This window comes from Acipenser ruthenus, chromosome 25 (genome assembly GCF_902713425.1).
Source record: "Acipenser ruthenus chromosome 25, fAciRut3.2 maternal haplotype, whole genome shotgun sequence".
In the NCBI taxonomy this organism is placed as follows: Eukaryota; Metazoa; Chordata; class Actinopteri; order Acipenseriformes; family Acipenseridae; genus Acipenser; species Acipenser ruthenus.
In genome coordinates, this window is record NC_081213.1 from 16,811,067 (window position 1) to 16,824,724 (window position 13,658).

A 13,658-nucleotide genomic window follows, 5' to 3' on the forward strand; every position below is an offset into this window, starting at 1 on the left:
TAAGTTTGACTATTACTGACCATTTCTAGATTATGACATTTCATGTAATGCAGATGACCCCATTTCGTGGGTGATTGTCAGTTTTGACCTTTTTCAAGTCAACTGGGAAAACTGATGGCTTTAAATTGATTATTTCTTTGTGAATCGCACCATAACACATACGTTGGAACCCGCAAAAACTGATTCAGTTCATGTCTGAAGGTGGGAATAACTCTTCAAAATATGGTAGTCTGTTACTATTTATATTTTTGGAAGTATTTATCAAGGGAGTTTAAAGCTGAAATATCAATGGCATAAAACAAAGCACCTTTACTTGCTTGAAATCTATACTTCACGTTTTCTAAAAGGAACAAAAATAGAAGGGCACAAGTTCCTTGATTATGCTCTAAAAAGCTGTTTGCAAGCCATGCTTTTAACCTGTGCAAAATGGGTCAGATTTATGGAATTATTTAGTTAGCTACAATTACTTTAAGGAGGTTCTAGAAGTCAGGACTGGGTGCAGGACAAGTAGACATACCCAGTACTGTGGCCTCTCTATAGCAGGATTTTAACACATTGGCAAGGACAGGGTGTGACAGGCTGTGCAGCACCGACTTTAAAGATAAAGAGAGGACTTCGGTCTCCAGTGTAATCAGCCCCACACCCTTACAAAAGCATTACATCAATCAACAAAAAATATAAAAGAGAAAGAATTTTGTTTTGCAGCACAGGTGAACCTCGGTAAGACCAGAACATTTACACGAGCATATCAGCACTTCAAACACAGCTTTTTTTCTGCCAGGGGTATTGCATTACACCAGCAACAAAAGAGCCTGGATTTGAAAGGATGTTGCACAGGGCAGCAACTGTGATGAAAACTGTACAGAAACAAAGCAGGGGACTGGGGTGGGGACTCGCACTGCACTGGGGAGACACAACAAACAAGAAAGAGAAACATGCAATACACAACACTGATTGAAAGCATGTGTATGTAATAGTTAAAGCACAGATTAACACCCAGCTGTTCAGGTACTGACGGCTGTTTATTTTTAGTTTTGGTAAATAAATAGTCATTTTTAATTACTGTACCTTATGTACTGCATGGTTGTTTGTAACATGTCTGACTGATTGAAAATGGAAAGTGGCTCAGCCTTTCATCCTGGTGTGAAAAATGAATCAATGAGTTAAATGTAAGGCAGCTTTTATAGGAACACATGCAGTAACTTGCAGTGTGTTTGTAATATGACTAAGCCTTAATAATCTGATGCCAGGGGCCCTTCGGCAATATCCAAGTACTGTGGTTAAATACATATTTAAGTAGGATATGCAGTATACTGATGCTGCTGTGTAATATTGCTTTATGTATGGCCTAATTTTACTACTTATTACAGATATAGCAGGTTGCATTTTTGCTACTTATGAAGAACTCAAAGTTTTATAAAAGGCATCTTGTAACCAAAACATTTCTGTTCATTGGAGTCCATGCCTCTTTGAACTAAAGAGACCCAAAGAAATCAATAGTAATGACCAATGGAAAACAATGTACATTATGATGTACACAGATTAACTGAATAACTTAAAACTATAAGGGCCCATGCTATTTTATTGCATTCTTCCCAATTTGAAATGCACCTCACCTGTGCAACCCACGTAGTACTAACTCAGAACTCAGTGTCCACTGTCAATCTGTCCTCGTCTGTTGTCTGGGGTGTGGCTGTGGCATTGTGGGGAGAACTGACCCCAGCCTATTTTACTCCCAAGCTCTTGTGACAGCAAAGGCCAAGGCAATGCTCACTATGGATCCCCAGTCAAGACTGCACAACCAGGATTTCAACCCCACAAAGCATTTACTAGTGACGAGCAAGCAAGTGACGATCAATCAAAAACTCTGATCAATTACAATTTCATAAAACATTTTCTCAGCTATAAGTTCATTAAATTGGATCCACAATCAAGTAGGAAAAAACCTTGGCTAACGTATTCACCAGCATGATTTTGTATCACGTACTACTTATGATTGAATGTTTGAAGTTCTGGACGCTGTCTGCTTAACTGTATACTGTATTTTATAAAAGTTAACTATGCAGAATTTGCAGGATATCTTTGCAGTTTTGTACCACACTTTCCTTCGAGCACACTTGGCTAGGTTTTACCACGATTTGACTTCACAATACTGTAACATGCTTTCCCCAAGGTACTGTAAATATTGCAGTAAATGTTTATGAGAGATTGGTTTTGTAGTTTCTAACATGGCAGCGTTGTAGCAGTAATGTGACACAGATGTAAATGTGTGCTCTTGTTAAGAAGAGCAGCCAGTGTTTGTTTGATTTAACAGCAGGCACCTCTTCCCTAACTGCTGCTACAATATTTAATGCTTCCCAATGAATAGATTACAATTATTTATGACTCCCAGTAACGGTTAATGCAGGACACAAAGAATTGAACCAGATACCACTTTCACTGCTCCTGTACAGCAGTACTGCTGCAGGGTATTACATATTACATTGTAACCTTATAGCAGGACCCCATGTAGTCCCTGCGGCAGGAGATACTGTAGCTTCCTAAGTGTCTAGCCAAGTTAAGCTGTCGCCAACAGCAAGTTCTTTTGACATTGACAAGCTAATGATATCCTTTGAAATCTATTAAAGTAGCTTCAATTTGCACTGTGCTCTTACCTATGATATTTGCAATTATTCTAAGTGGTTCTAATTGCAAATAGTGTATTTACATTTTTTTTTGGTAAGTCTGTGTTTTGGTGCCATCACTTAATTTCAGAAGCTGCTCTTCGGTTGGAGTTGCCTGTTAGAGATATATGTTCAGAAGCTGCTCTTCGGTTGGAGTTGCCTGTTAGAGATATATGTTCAGAAGCTGCTCTTCGGTTGTAGTTGCCTGTAAGAGATATGTGTAACCTAGGTAAGGGCACCCAAAGTGTCTTTTAGAAGTAAGAGCCAGTGCTATGTGCAGTGTTGGGCACGTTACTGAAAAAAAACTAACTTATTACTCGTTACTCGTTTCTTCAGAAAAAAAACCGACAGTCCTTACTTATTACTGAATAAAAAAAGTAGCACGTTATATTACTCGTTATTATTACTCGCTATATTTCTTTCTCTTTCTCGAAACAGTTGTTGTGACTATTGTTTACTATGTAACTGCATGTCTGTTTATTAAAATGTAGTGTCGTGGGGTGACTTTTTGCCACCCTAACCTGCGGAAACACCAGAGCCACCAGATCGACAGATTGGAAGAGCGAGGATGCAACCCTGAACTCCCCTGACTGTTTCACTCCCCCTGCACACCACGCGGCCACAGTATTATTCAGTATTGACAGTATTAGTCAAAATCTACTGTAGTTAATGGTGACCTACTGTACTGATTCAGCAGTATCTTAGGAAGCAATTTCATGAAACATGTCATGTAATGTAAGCTTGTAAATGTTCTCCATGCCCAGATCGAGATGTTTCTTGAAACTTTAACTTACAACTAACTAGTCATCTTTTTAACAGCTTCACCGTTGCTCTGATAATACAATTCTAGAGAGCATGTCAAGTCAAACTATGTACGGTATCCAACTCTATTTGAACAGAACTGGGTCTCGCATACCATTAGGAAATGGGTTCAATTAGTCGTTAATGACTGAACACCTTGGCACGGACAGCAGGATGTGATGTGAGGAGTTGACTCACAATGTAGTTCCTGCAGATAAGGAGAAAAGCCTATCACAGCATTACAATTGATTCTTATCCGATATCATCTAAATTAGGCTATTTTTCAATACAAATACAGAACAAAAACACGATTCCACTTCAGTGACAAAACTATCTTGTAATTAGCCCCTTTGGGGATGCAGACTACAGAGTCTAAATACCACTACAGTTTAGGTCATTCAAATGGGGCCCGTTGCCTCCAGGGTTCAGAAGCTTACTCAAGAGAAAGCAGTTTTAATTGTTTACTCTCGGCAAACTTTTTTCTGATATGTGAGAGGTTCTGAGAGTCGTTGCTCAAGTTTCATTGATTTCTAGGACAGTGCTCTGAACTGTTTTGAAAAGCCAGCTCTTTCACAAAGTGGCCAGAACTTCTAATTTCTCCTGCACTTCTTCATTCCAGTTAGGGGATCTCCATGGCTACCAGTAACACCCCTTTATTTTGACCCGTGTTGAAGCTACTTTGGATTGGTTAGAGCTGCTGATCCTGCACAAGTACCTCGTTGCTAATAATACTCCTCTGTAAGGAGTATATATTAAAATCTTCTGGTGGATGTGTGTGTGTGTGTGTGTGTGTGTGTGTGTGTGCTTGTGCATTTATGTGTGTGTTTGAGTGTCTGTTAGTGGTTCATTTTTCAAAGAGCAGTTTGTCAAGATGAAATTCACTACCAACAAGAAAACATCAGCACATATTTAATAAAGACAAAAGCTCATAACAAACATTTGGTTATCAAAAAAAAACATTATAGGGTTTAGTGGTCAGAATTACATAGTGGAAAATGTCTAGTCATCCAGAATTTTTCCAGTGCCATTGAACACCTATTACTTTACAAACAGTGCTGAAAGCACCTTTTGTGCTTTCAGCACTTAAAAAGCTTAACATTTACCTAGGGCTGTATTTTTTCATGGTAAAAAAATTGCTTTTCACAGCATTTCACAGTCTAAAAATAGCACAGTTCAAGATTAAACATAATATTTATTAAAGCAGAAAACAAATTCCGTTGTCACATTCAAAAATGATCATTGTCTCTAGAGTTACTATACAATAACTATCCCTAAATGTTAAATGCTTACCTAAAAAAACAGTAAATTCGAAATTGCAGAATATTTAGTTTTTCATGTCCACCATTTAAAGCCATTGTATTTTCACCATCTGTGAATTATGAAACAAAATAACATAAATAAACCTAAAAATAACAACAGACACGTGAAATGTCCCCTTCTTGTACTGGACAGAGCGATCTTTAGCAGAAATATTTCCGATCTTTGAGGCAGCTGGAGTCTTTTTCGTTAAAGACATTTTAAAGAAATCGTGCAGCTCTATGCATTGTGTTCAATCATTTACCGGAAGCAAACTAAACCGACTGCCAGGTTCCTAAATGCAGTGTAACAGGTATTGCGTCAATAACTAAGGCAAATGTTTGCTTATTTATTTTTAACTGATAAAAAAATATATATTTACACTATGCATATTTAGAACTACATATTACAGGCAACTACATATTACAGGCAAATCTGTGATAACCATGAAAGAAAATACAGCCTTATCACACCTCTGTATAATGGAACCGACAAAAACAAAAACGAGGCACAAGGCACTCTCAAGATTTTCAAGGTAAAATTTGAACACAACTAAAATCCAATGATTTAGAGAATTAGCTTTTGAAGGGACACCCTGCTACTTCCTGTACTGTTTATGACATGAAGCTATGAAACCTCAAATGCAAGTAAAATTAGATTATCTGAACTCCCAGGAAGTAGAGAAAACCAAACACAATGATGAAAAGGCACAGCAAATGAACTGCCTCAAATCCAGGTGTTATTTTGACAGTATGTGGAAAAGTCTTAACGTTAATGCTAAGATTTCAAAGTCTGACAGACAATCACAGTTGCATATTACAGCCCTGCTGACTTCAGTCTACACCAGTAAAAGAAAACCCCAAACAATCCTGTAGGAATAACATGAGTGCTGAAGAATTCTGCCAAGCCTACTGCAGCTGCTAATACATTAAAAATCAATTATCAATGGTGGCGGCCTGGCGTTTCTTTAATCTTTTGTCTTTTATTCAACTCTTAAGCATCAACATCAGGGGTCTTGCTGCATCAAAGCCCACAGTACAAAGCACTACGACGAGTGTCAGCTACCCACCCACTGTCGCCACCTACAGAGAACCTTTAGTATTGTATCACAATCACAATCACAATCTAGGTACCAGGGTTTTTGCCAGTATGAAAGCAGAGCTATGGAGTAAAATAATACACAACCTCTGTAATTACAAGATAAATCATTTACTCATTCCAAGCTTTCCGGTTCTAGTTAATTACTGTACAGCACACTGCAAAGTTATTTGCAACACATCAGCTGTTTTCTGGCAATTCCATTATTTACTGTAAACTTTTCAAGTGCTTTTGGACTAAGTAAATAAACACCTACACACACACCAGACTCCAAGCTTATGGTTGGTATAAGCACATATAAGCAAACTCAAAACAGACTATGGTTACCATTACCCATCTCCACTGAAGGAATAAGAAGAGGTAGAAGATCACAGATGATTATGTATGCATGCTGAACAATTGAAACATCTTGCAGACTGATAATGTTACATCTAAAGCTTTAGCTCTTTTGTGCAAATGGTTGTAAATGATCATATATATTACTGATTACTATGTATAGCCATCTTAATGTTTGACCTTTATATTTACTTCAAATTGTACACTGATTTCTCCATACAGTATTAAATTACAGTGGTTTATAAAGCACCAAGGTACTGTAAGTGATTAAACCTCGACAAAAAAGGGAATATCAATGCATGTTCTTTGTAAACTATTCTGTAGTTTAATGTTTACTTTCCTTTACAGTTGAAACGTTTAAACGATTACAACCTCAGTTCTCTGTTATCCCGCATGCCCACAGTGACCTTACATCTTATTGACCTCACGTGTTAGTCTGCATTTCTTCATCAACCAACCAAGTACATGCATGTGGAAATCACACCATTCATGAATAAATGAAATACAAATAACTAAAGACAAAACTCAACAGTGTCATGTTTGTTTATTTCTTGTCACCTAGTGTCACTCAAGGAGCCTGACACTTCGTGATACAGATGTTCCAGGTGTTGTAAGAAAAACATACCGTGCAGTACACGAGGCAACATGCTTCCCAAAGACAAGTAAAGAATAACGTTTTACAAAACAAACGCAAAGATGCGACACACCATATGAAACATCCTTAAAAATAACAAACAGAATCGGATACACAAATAACAACTATACATGCACACTCAAGTCATTCATTATTACACATGATAACTGCACTAGCGCTGGTCTTTTCCCAGACTCGCCTATTCATGAACTGCCACCAACAACTGACACACACTGCAAGGTAAAATATTACTGTGGAGAGCTGCATTTTTTAAAAATGAAAATAAATGACACATGGTCTGTAAAAAGTTGTATATTGCAATATTATTATTATTATTATTATTATTATTATTATTATTATTATTATTAATAATAATAATAATAATAATAATAATAATAATAATAATAACCAAATGAAACAAAAGAAAAAAATATATACACGTTTTTTTTTCCACTTAAAAATTGTAAATCAAATGTTGTATATAGAATAGGTTATATTCCAGTTGTGCAGATACAACAGTGTAGACACGTAATTTATGGTGTCAAACCAATGAAGTGCAATCTTTAAGTTCTATCAATTAGAACACCAACATCACAGCACCTGGACAGATATGACAGGAGAGCAAGTGTATTTTGGGTTCAAATCTCTACAGAACCTGACAGACCATTTTACCTTCAGATTGGGCGCAAGATTAAATACAGATTTTAATTATTTATTTGTTTTAAATTAAACAATTGATACTGCTCTAAACGAAGAAAAAAAAACATGAATGCACTGTTGAATAACATGACGTCATTAAAAAAAATTGTTTTCGGAAACCGGCACGCATAATACTGCTACGCAAAAACTTTTCAAGTGATGTATTTTTTCTCAAGCGCTGCATATTGTTTGACCTGTTTTGTGCTGTGCTAACAATGCCTACTGTAATTATCTTACCTTTTAAACAAACAACCCAGTCTGCAACTTTCACTATATAAACCCTTAAAGTTTCATTTTCGGAAATCCAGTAGCTGTTTCAAAAGTCACTTACGATGTGAAGAAGCCTCAAACAAACAATATCTACCCTCTAAGAATAACGTACCACTGCAAATAAATCATTGCTTTCCCGTCATTCGTCATCTGAAAGACTCTAATCTAAAGCACCATTATGAGACTAGTACGCACACGAATTTATTTCCTTCTGGTTTTTTTTTTTAACATCAACGCTTCACTTTATTACAAAGTTAAAAAATGTTCTTTTTCTTTCTTTCAATTAAGTCGCTCGTTGCTATACAAAACCAATACAAGCACAGTACCATAAGAAATATTGTCACCTGTTGTCAGGGGTCTCCACTGCCCTATTCCTTGCGCTTTCTCCACCTGCCCAATCTCTCGCAACTCACAGTAGTTTCACTCACACTAGCTGGGAGGAGCCTCTGAACGCGCAGACAGCCTTAGGTACGCAGACAGTGTCCTTCAATCTTTGCCTTGGAGCTATGCAATATTACTGCGCAATGCCTAACTGTATATGCAAGGGGTGGTCTTAATAAATGGAAACACGTGGGATATGTACAGTAGCACATATTATCCAGATATGATGTATTCTGTAATCCCCTATTGTAAATCGGCAAACTGTAGTCTTTTTGGGTAACAGGTGCTTACGCATTTGTGCCAAATGTTTTTTTTTTTTTCTAATAATTAATAATATTTGTATCTGTAAAGTTATATGTCTTAATAATCGTTTATATACTTTACTACAATAACGCTTTTTTATTACAGACACACACGCATGTACGCACGCACGCACGCACACGCACACAGACACACACACAGTACTCTCAATTACTAATGACCTGATCCAAAACGAATAATTTGTTCTAAAGATTATATCAGAATTCGTTTAGCTTTAAGCATGTGTTGCATACTTTACACAAACATTCACATCCATCACTTACAATTACAACTTGACACTTTACACAGCTTTATACTGCATACATAGATTGATGCCATAAAGGATAACACTAACTTTTAATACGTGTCGTCCTGGCAAACAGTTTAAGAGTCTTATCTCAATTGTCAAAGCTCAACAAAATAAGAAGTGAAGAAGCCATTAGCTCTGTTTCAATTGCCTGCAGCAACTTTATTTATGATACAGATTATTTCCCATAATCTCCAATCCCACACCCACATTAAGACAACTGTACACGTATACCCTCCCATATTATACCCCTATGAGATTATACCCGGGTACATTCTGGGGCCTCCCTGAGGTAGATTCTGATGTCTTCCAGTATCTACCCCCTCCTCCCAGAATATACCCCACCTATAATGAGGAAATATTATTAAATAATAACACATAAATTCAACATGAAACCTTTGCTAAACTGATATTATTGTATGAATTACTGAGATAGCACAATAATATTATAGTCTGTTTTGAAATTCCCAAAGTAAAATGCATCTTGAATGTGCTTTATTTTCATGATGAATTGTAGGTATTTATTTATTTGTTTATATGTATTTATTTGCAGTTACACATATTTTAAATGTTCTGCTCATCTTCTGTTAATTAATTGTTCAATTGGTGGATTAACTATTGTAAGAGGTTTTCTACAAGTTTAAACAATATAGTTTTTTGGGGTTCAGTACCCACATTAGAATTACTCTTTATTTCATCTCTCTCTCTCTCACTCACTCACTCACTCACTCACTCACTCACTCACTCTCTCTCTCTCTCTCTCTCACTCTCTCTCTCTCTCTCTCTCTCTCTCTATGTACATGTATGTTTGTGTATATATTAAACATATCCTTTTACATTGTTAGATTTTTGAGAATTTTTACAACAATCAGCAATCAGCAATGTGATTAACAAATGAACAAATTGAAGGCATTGTTTTATGAGATCAAACAAACTAGGCAGGCCTGAACTTGTTGAAATGGTGCACATTTGTCCTCCGAAACATATTCTCCTTTGATCCTATTCATATCGTCCAGTCTGTGCGTCTCACAAAACTAAACAAGCCTATTGATTAAATGTACAGTAAAGGGGCCGTCCATATACACACACACACATATATATATATATATATATATATATATATATATATATATATATATATATATATATATACAGGTATATATATGTTATTGATCCTGTATATATTACTACATCCTTTAAAAATCACCCATAACTATTAAACACTTGATAGGGCTGAATGTTGAAATACTAGAAGAAAATGTATAAATTCAATGACACTTTTTCACTTTCTCAGTGACTTATATATATATATATATATATATATATATATATATATATATATATATATATATATATATATATATATATATTTACAGTGCCTTGCGAAAGTATTCGGCCCCCTTGAACTTTGTGACCTTTTGCCACATTTCAGGCTTCAAACATAAAGATATGAAACTGTAATTTTTTGTGAAGAATCAACAACAAGTGGGACACAATCATGAAGTGGAACAAAATTTATTGGATATTTCAAACTTTTTTAACAAATAAAAAACTGAAAAATTGGGCGTGCAAAATTATTCAGCCCCCTTAAGTTAATACTTTGTAGCGCCACCTTTTGCTGCGATTACAGCTGTAAGTCGCTTGGGGTATGTCTCTATCAGTTTTGCACATCGAGAGACTGAAATTTTTGCCCATTCCTCCTTGCAAAACAGCTCGAGCTCAGTGAGGTTGGATGGAGAGCATTTGTGAACAGCAGTTTTCAGTTCTTTCCACAGATTCTCGATTGGATTCAGGTCTGGACTTTGACTTGGCCATTCTAACACCTGGATATGTTTATTTGTGAACCATTCCATTGTAGATTTTGCTTTATGTTTTGGATCATTGTCTTGTTGGAAGACAAATCTCCGTCCCAGTCTCAGGTCTTTTGCAGACTCCATCAGGTTTTCTTCCAGAATGGTCCTGTATTTGGCTCCATCCATCTTCCCATCAATTTTAACCATCTTCCCTGTCCCTGCTGAAGAAAATCAGGCCCAAACCATGATGCTGCCACCACCATGTTTGACAGTGGGGATGGTGTGTTCAGGGTGATGAGCTGTGTTGCTTTTACGCCAAACATAACGTTTTGCATTGTTGCCAAAAAGTTCGATTTTGGTTTCATCTGACCAGAGCACCTTCTTCCACATGTTTGGTGTGTCTCCCAGGTGGCTTGTGGCAAACTGTAAACGACACTTTTTATGGATATCTTTAAGAAATGGCTTTCTTCTTGCCACTCTTCCATAAAGGCCAGATTTGTGCAGTATACGACTGATTGTTGTCCTATGGACAGAGTCTCCCACCTCAGCTGTAGATCTCTGCAGTTCATCCAGAGTGATCATGGGCCTCTTGGCTGCATCTCTGATCAGTCTTCTCCTTGTATGAGCTGAAAGTTTAGAGGGACGGCCAGGTCTTGGTAGATTTGCAGTGGTCTGATACTCCTTCCATTTCAATATTATCGCTTGCACAGTGCTCCTTGGGATGTTTAAAGCTTGGGAAATCTTTTTGTATCCAAATCCGGCTTTAAACTTCTCCACAACAGTATCTCGGACCTGCCTGGTGTGTTCCTTGTTCTTCATGATGCTCTCTGCGCTTTAAACGGACCTCTGAGATTATCACAGTGCAGGTGCATTTATACGGAGACTTGATTACACACAGGTGGATTCTATTTATCATCATTAGTCATTTAGGTCAACATTGGATCATTCAGAGATCCTCACTGAACTTCTGGAGAGAGTTTGCTGCACTGAAAGTAAAGGGGCTGAATAATTTTGCACGCCCAATTTTTCAGTTTTTTATTTGTTAAAAAAGTTTGAAATATCCAATAAATTTCGTTCCACTTCATGATTGTGTCTCACTTGTTGTTGATTCTTCACAAAAAATTACAGTTTCATATCTTTATGTTTGAAGCCTGAAATGTGGCAAAAGGTCGCAAAGTTCAAGGGGGCCGAATACTTTCGCAAGGCACTGTATATATATATATATATATAACATAGTTAATTAACCATGTGATAATCACATATTGACTTCAACAGTGCCTCCTATTATAAAGCTAGCAACAGCTAGCTTGGTACCGGTACCAATATTCAATACTAAGTCAGCAATGATAGAGCATGTGTGGCTATATCCCCATGCACCTTTATGCTAGCCCTGATCTAAAGAATTTTTTTTTTTTAAGTACGAGTTTACCATGGGACAACTGTTGTTGGTAACAGTTGTAAACAGTGCATCAAGACTGAGGATTCTGCTTTTCAAGATTACAGGGGTGGGGCTGTACGTCTTTACAAGAGATCCCTGCAGAACGCTGTTTAAACCATCTACTGTAGTTCACAAGGGTTTGTTTGGCAGCAGTGGAGCAGTGGGGACTAAAGTCTTTCACTAATCCGTTTGGTCCCATACACACCATTGGTAGAAACAGTCATTTGGTCTGCAATGAACCAGCTGGAATCTATAATTACAAGCTGGTGTTTATAAGACTGACATATCTGTTGATAAAGCTGCTGGCTTGGTTTGTGCAAATATCTTGCCTGAGGCCTGCAAAAATGAGCTGTGTGTCTTAATTCCAACTCTACCCCCAGTATCATTATCGCTACATACTGCCGCTGAATCCCGTTCACTTCGAGATGTAGATTGTCACCCAAAACCTTTGTTGTTGAAAAATAAAAGTTTTACACGCAAGTAAAAACTGCCGAATATTGTAATCAAAGATGTTATTCTTTTTCCAAACCAAAACAAACTGCTTCACTGAATCAACCAACAGATCTATATCTGAAAACAATAGTCTAAGAGAAAGTAGGTTTAATGTTCTTTAATTTTTTCTTTATAGAGCTAGTCTATGCTTACCTGATCAGCCTCGGGACAGGCTCTACAGTTCTAGTTGTCATGGACATATGAAACGTAGGCTAGATCAGCCAAAGATGGGGCTGGCTCTTCTCTAAAGACACTTAGACTGATCCAGCCTATGTTACATACTGTACATTTATGCAACTAGAACTGAAGAGCAGCTCCTAACTCAGGTCAAGGTACCCTAACACTGTCTTAACAAAATATAAAGGTTAAGGGGACAGTTTTGTGCAATTTCATTTGTTACATACCGTAGATTATTATTATTATTATTATTTATTTCTTAGCAGACGCCCTTATCCAGGGCGACTTACAATTGTTACAAGACATCACATTATACATTATTTCACATTATACAGATATCACATTATTTTTACATACAATTACCCATTTCTACAGTTGGGTTTTTACTGGAGCAATCTAGGTAAAGTACCTTGCTCAAGGGTACAACAGCAGTGTCCCCCACTAGGGACTGAACCCACAACCCTCCGGTCAAGAGTCCAGAGCCCTAACCACTACTCCACACTGCTGCCCTAGATCTCAAAGGTCCAATTTTGAATTAAACCTTTTTTTTTATTTTAGAACCTGATATCTGGTACTACACTTGGTTCAAGAAGTGTCTGTCTGCAAGACATGCTTTCAGTTACACTTGCTTGGTCATTTCACCTGGAGGGTGATCTTGTCCCCACCCCTTTAACAGTTTCTTTCCTGTCATTAACCAAGTACTTCCTCTATTGACTAAATGTCATCCAGTAACATGCTTTGACGAGGTAAAGACATTGCTGAGGTAAAGTGATCCAGGAAATGGAACAGATGTCGTGAGAATAGGGCATGAAACTGAAAACTTTCTTTAGCCCATAGTAGTACCAGATATCAAGTTTTAAAATGAAAAAAACATGCTTGCAATAACTTGTGTTTCTTTCAGACCTACATATTTAACACCAATGGAAGTGCAAAACAGGTAAGATAAATGAAATAATTGCATTTAAACAAATAA

At 37.0% G+C, this 13,658-nt stretch overlaps 1 protein-coding gene across 1 annotated transcript in view; it reads right to left on the reverse strand.

Annotated features, from left to right (window-relative positions):
* LOC117414069 (laminin subunit beta-1) overlaps nt 1–8,289 on the reverse strand; it is an 88,549-nt gene extending 80,260 nt beyond the window's left edge. The window contains exon 1 of the mRNA XM_058999477.1: nt 8,142–8,289. The gene's annotated coding sequence lies outside the window, so the exon portion shown is untranslated. The remainder of the gene's footprint in view (nt 1–8,141) is intronic.
* Nucleotides 8,290–13,658: the final 5,369 nt, after the last annotated feature.